Raw genomic sequence first — 6134 nt, 5'->3', positions numbered from 1 at the left:
GCACTTTGTACGCTAATTCAAACTGTTTTAGCAGTTAAGAGTACTTGAAACCAAAACGCCGTGTTTGCCACATGGCATCGGTCCCCCAAGGCTGGTAGCAAGGCAATGATTTCACCAATAAAAACTAAGATACAGCTTTCTCATGGCTTCCCGTCTGTAATGCAGCTGGGGAGACAGCAGTTCACACTGCCCGTTTTCTAGAAACTAAGCCAGACGCTGCTGCCACGAAGAGAACATGTGTGCAGTTGTGTCTATTGTATACTTTCTTGTCATTTATTTGACCTAAACCAGTTTGTCTTACTTGTTAACTGTAGCAGACATACGGCAATAGGTGTTTAACTGTAGCAAGTGAACTGTCCTGTCAGACATGACGCCATCCAGAGTACTCCGGTTCAGCAGTTTTTCCCCCTCCAAACTGGGAACTTTGAGAAAAACAGAACCGCTCCTCTTCCACATAACACGCAAAGGAGACCAAACGGAGGGGAAAGGCAAACTATCTCAACAAAAAGAGCACCCAAACCAATACGTGTGATGATTGACAGTTTATGAAGCGCTGTCTCAGACATGATGTAATATGTTCACCCAGAGTCAGTTCAGTTTACAAGGTCTGCCATCAAAATGCTTGCAGGAGCCTTACCTGAGAAACAAAGCAGATAGATACTATATATAAAGAGCAGCAACATCAGTAATAACAACAAAAACCCCAAACCGCACACGCTTGAGAGAATTAAATGAGAAGCCAGGAGAGGGCTAAGAAAATTCCATAAAGGATGCAGGCAGGGATAGAAACTTCTGGGGCTAAAAATGACTGTTGGAAACTTTTAGAAAGTAGCATATTGTTGATATTGGAGATCTTCTTTTGTCTGAATTTAAAGGTACTGATGCTTAATGAGTTAATTTTTGTGTTGCTGCATTAAAAATATATACGCTTACTACAGGCCCAAACTGACATTTAACAGTGATGCTGACACATTTGTTTGGCACCTGACAAAGGCCACTTTGAAACTGACTTGGATTTGTTTTCAGAAGTACAGTATAATGGGATCTTTCAGAGTTTTTGGCTTTCTTCCTCGCACTCTTCCTTATAGAAATGGCATGCCTTAGAGGGACATGCTCTGGGGAGCAGCAACAGAGGCATACCAGACTGTACTAAGAAATCTCGTCGCGAACTTATGCCTTCCCTTCTCTTGAACTCATTTCTTCCTCTTAGAAAGATCACTGGTGATTCAGCATTTAATAAAGCATTTAAAATATGATCATCCTTCACTCAATTTCTTTATAAAAGCATAAATTTGGCTGGATAGGCTACTGGTTGATTGCTGTTGATATCTGCCAACCAACAGCATGTTTTTCTAGGGGATGAGCAGTTACAGTAGAGAGGGCTATATTGCCACCTTGGCTCTAGCACGTACACACTCCTAGATAAGGAAAATGCACTTGACCCAAGTCTTGTGTTTTCTGTTGTGGAACACTGAGGAATGGAAATATTCAAAAGTATGGCATTGTAGTACCAAAGGCACATGATAAAAAAAAAAAAAAGAAAAAATACAATTAAATTATATTCAGCATTTAGATTAAAGTTGTGTGAATTAAAGCTGCTGTCAAAAAAGAAAAAAAAACAAGAAGGAAGATGATATATACTAAAATAAATAATTAGGGATTGATATAGCATATTCTTTGTGTTCCAGCACCCTGCATTTATAGTAGAGTTTACTTTAATTTTAAGGTCTTTCTAAGCTAAGGGTGTCAGTCATGAACACCAGTTCTTGTGGAGTTTCACCCAACCCACAGGAGTATCTGAAAGTATTATTCATTAGTAAAATGCCCAACATTTGAGCTAGCAATGACCATAGCTCTAATATTCTAAGGTATGAGGAAGGCAAGTTTTTTGTCTGCAGACTACTGAGAGGACAGATTTATACAGTGCATCAGCAGTTGGTCGCATCTGTCCTCTACCACTGGCAACTCAACTTCAGCAATTTAAATGTAGAACACAGAAAACACCATTACTGGTGTGGCAAAGCCACGCTTTCTGATAGCTACTAAATGGACATAAAACTGAAAGTTGTCCATAAAATCTTAATTTGATCCTCTTGAGCATCCCCATACCATTCAATCATGAACTGCTTTCCCTCTTGATTTTTGTTCTGTTTTCATGCAAATTGGATATTTCCATCAATTTATGTGCCATCAAAGTAGTCAACCAAGTGTATGGGAGAGACTGTTCCTACTTTTGATCCAAGCAACAGCTCGACCAGTGAATAGCAGCTGGAGCAACCATTACATGAGTTGTGCTGCTGACCTGTGGCTTTCATCATACTCATTTACCTATCACAATTACACATACAGAGGCTGGCCCCACACAGGAACTGCAAGAGGCCTAGCTCTCAATGAGAACAGGCACCAGGTAATTTACCATTTAAGATCTAGCAGTGGCTGCATACAAACACATTATTCAAAGGCATACTATTGAGCCAATTTGAACAGATTTTCAGGGGACCAGAAATGTATCTTTGTACTTGATATGAAGGCCGCTTTACTGGTAAACTGCAAGTGCTTCTTGCAAAGCCTGAAAGGCTGGAGTATTCTAAAGAAAAACCCTCATGAATTTATCGTGAGCAAGTACATTTCTCCAGTTTGTTTCTGAAAATACTAAAAGCAATTGCTAGGGTGTGGTGATAACTGAAAGACAGCGCTGCCATACAATGGGAAGTGCCAGGTGAGCTTCAGAGCAGCATTACTGATTGAAAATGTAGCACCAACATCTCCCTGAATAACTTCTCAGTAGGATATGACAAAAAGTGACTTTGTAATACTAGACAGAAGAAAAAGGACGCATAGGATGAGAAGACAGCAAGAATGATGGCAAATGTATCAGGATGAAATCTGCCTGGAAATCTACAGGTGTAATCTCAATGCGATTTCCAGACAGCTGCGCAGCTAGTTTTCAACAGCATGTAAAGCTCTAACTATCTTATTAACATAGTAATTACAACAATGGGTAGAGAGACTAGCACTTCTTAGGTAATCTCTTTGTATGCAATTACAGGAAAAATGTACTTACTCAATGCTCTAGGAAAAATACTTACTCAATGCTCTCTGGCTATTGACAGTGAGCCAAACTTTAAATGAAAACTGGGCTTATGCCTACTGACAACATGGCCTTGTAGAAGTACTATTCTCATACTGCTCAATGCTTAACAAGTAAATGGATGATATAACGTACAAGGCAGGGACTTGCGCTCAACCTGTGTTAAATTTTCTAAGCAGACTCCATCTGAAAGTGCATGTCTGACTCTGGTTATCTAAAAATGCATTGCAGGACTTGGAAAGTCTGTTGGTTTCTAACACCTGTTCTACTGCAGTTGTGTGTAGGATGTTCAGGAAGAACATGAAGTGTTTATCTGTATCTAGATGTGTCTGATCACTTACGCTGACTCACGGGCTAACCGGAAAATAAACGATAGCTTACAGTATACCTATGCTTGATGAGACAGTTAAGCAACAAGGGAAACCTGAAAAGAATTAACCTGTAAACAGGCAATAGGGGATTTCTTCTCCGGAGGGGGGTGTCAAATAAAAGGCACTTAACAGTCCCATGAAAGAATTCCTCAAACTTTTGAGGCTTAAACACCATGAAAAATCCAGCATTGGTGTCCCTGAGAACAATCTAACCCAGAGGCTGGCCAAATGCCTACCCACATGCTGTAATGCACAAGCTTGAAGCTTGTTAACATAGAAATTAGGAGGGATGTACTGAATGTTTACATTCATTTCTGTTACCTTGGAACACTTCTGTAAAACATCTTCCTCCTCAAGAAAGCTATTTATGTGCTCATCTGCAATTTCACAGTAGTGCTCCTAATTATTTATATCAGTTATGAGAACTTAACTGGTATTTTCTATATAGTATTTTTTGTATGACAGTGTGGATGTTTAAGCTGTTTTTGCAAAGTCCATGTTTACTGTACCATGCTCACTCACCTCCACTTTGTTCTGCGACTGAGACAAGGGCACGTGTTACTTGCTCTTCACCTACAGCTATTAATTGCTGTAGATGCAGACCAAGTATGTATGTCACAGAGTTGTAGGTGCAATTCTGGTCTCCAGAATATAGTATCTGCCAAAAGAAAATACAGAAAGCTAATACAGTCAGCTTGAAGAAAGTCAGACTAAGACTTCAGCAGTAATTATATGTTCAGGTCTGTTGAAATGGACCACTCTTCTAAGAAAGCAGAGTAAATATTGGTCCTGATGAAAGTCACCTCTCTAAAGCAAAAGGTAAAGAAAAAAAGTTCAAATTGGATTGCAGTGAATTCATTAAATCTCAGAATAGCCCCATATGATTTCAATAATATGAACTTTTTCTGAAATTGCTTTCAGGGAGACAAAGCAATGTTGCAGAGAGCTCCTAAGTGTATGAATTCCATCAGTGGTGCTAGAGTATCAACCTGTTACTCGGTTCAGCAATATGGTAAGTTTGCTGAAGTCAAATATGAGTGATCAAAGATGAGTTAACAAGTTAACCAATCTGGCTGGGAATGGAAGGAAAGGAGTATGCAAGAGTCATGCAAAAAGGCCTTGTCCATTTACCCAATGTTATGGTTAGGGCTGTGTTAAAGAAAATTTTCCACCCTAGGTGTCTTACAGCCAAATCCCAGATAAATATTAATAATTGAGTGGTACAGGAATGGGAACAGTTTGAGATTGATACCTCTGGGGAGGGACCCAGAGCAAAGAAATGGCTGAGTTTTTATACCCTTACATTCTACATGCTGGACTATCACACACTGTTCACAGGCCTCTTGGTCCAATGGTGGCTTTTGGTCAAAGTCTCCTTATCCATCATTGGGTTCTTTCATTGTCTCCAGGTGGGCAGCACCTTCTTATCTCTCGGTATGTTGCTTCCTGGTAATGGGTGCAACTCCTTTATTTTCAGATTGGCAATGGTCTCAATGTCTTCATTTACATAACTAAGCACAGACTGAAAATTAAATTCAGCTTTATCTAGGTGGGAGTTAGCTGCTTTCATCCTAAGGCTCCAGCAACTTCAGCTTCCCATGCTAAGTGACTACTCACGCTAAGCAAAGCCATCTCATAAAAAAAAGTCCAGTTTAAGGAATTCAGCTAACTAAACTTAATTCATAACAAGCTGTATCTACTGTGTCTAGATATTTACAATAATTTTTAACATTTTCACATACCTATATGGTTACCAGTATGTGTTGAATCATTAAGAACAGGGCATAAGAGTTGCAGCTCTTTCTTGAGCTAAAAAACCCCATTCATTGAGTTTGACATAGGCAGCTTGTTACTTACATGTTCTCAGTACTCTTACTGCTCAGTCACTGTAATTCAGCCTGATTCCTCCAAAACAAAACAAGAGTTATCAGTACTGCACACAAATAAATACTGCTTTGCTCAAGAAAACTGTGCTAAAATAAGCTGCACTGGTTAAATAAGATGCTTCTGATGTGTGATCCGCTGCACCTGTTGTTTATTCAGCAAGCAATTGACTAGTAAAGAAACCCACACAAACAACTCCCCCAAAACAAATAAACAGAAAAAAAGATAAATCTTGTCATCACTAATTAAAATTTTTAGAAATATTTTTAATAGGACCCAAATACCTTTAAACTCTCTCCACTTACTATGTGTGCCTTTGTGATCATATCATATTCCATCACTTGTCAAGCCACTATTTATTACTTACACAAACACAGTTTAAATGTAATCCAGCAAGTGTATTGATTGCAGTGTGTTGCCTTCTGTGGCAGAAATCCAGTAGTTTCTTTTGTTCATTTATATCGTCTTTATTTCACCACCTCTATAGCATTCAGTTCTTTTGTTACTTTGTTACAGAGGCGTATGAATATACCCTCATCTTCCTGAATTCTTCTGCATAAAGCTAGTGTACCTATACTTTTTTCATACTTCTCCCTCTGTAGATTCTTCCCTTAATATTGTTTCTTCATCATACCTTTTGCTGATTATGTTCAGCCACTTTGCATTTCATTTAAGTTCGTGGCCAATAGTTTAATATCCTATGGAGTGCCAGAGTGATTGTATTTTCTATTTCTTTGAATCACAATGCAAAGGAATTTATTTCTTCTGTTGTATATTTGAGTAAATAC

The 6134-nt window shown here is 38.8% G+C and overlaps 1 long non-coding RNA gene across 1 annotated transcript; it reads right to left on the bottom strand.

Annotated features, from left to right (window-relative positions):
- Window positions 1–245: 245 nt before the first annotated feature.
- Window positions 246–5417, bottom strand: LOC136009884 (uncharacterized). The gene is made up of 3 exons (XR_010610690.1): window positions 5320–5417; window positions 3985–4908; window positions 246–637 (listed from the first exon to the last, which is right to left on the bottom strand). It is a non-coding gene; the product is annotated as an uncharacterized LOC136009884 (long non-coding RNA).
- Between the last annotated feature and the right edge of the window lie 717 nt (window positions 5418–6134).

This window comes from Lathamus discolor, chromosome 3, assembly GCF_037157495.1.
Source record: "Lathamus discolor isolate bLatDis1 chromosome 3, bLatDis1.hap1, whole genome shotgun sequence".
Lineage (NCBI taxonomy): Eukaryota > Metazoa > Chordata > Aves > Psittaciformes > Psittacidae > Lathamus > Lathamus discolor.
This window is presented reverse-complemented; position numbering and strand designations above follow the sequence as displayed.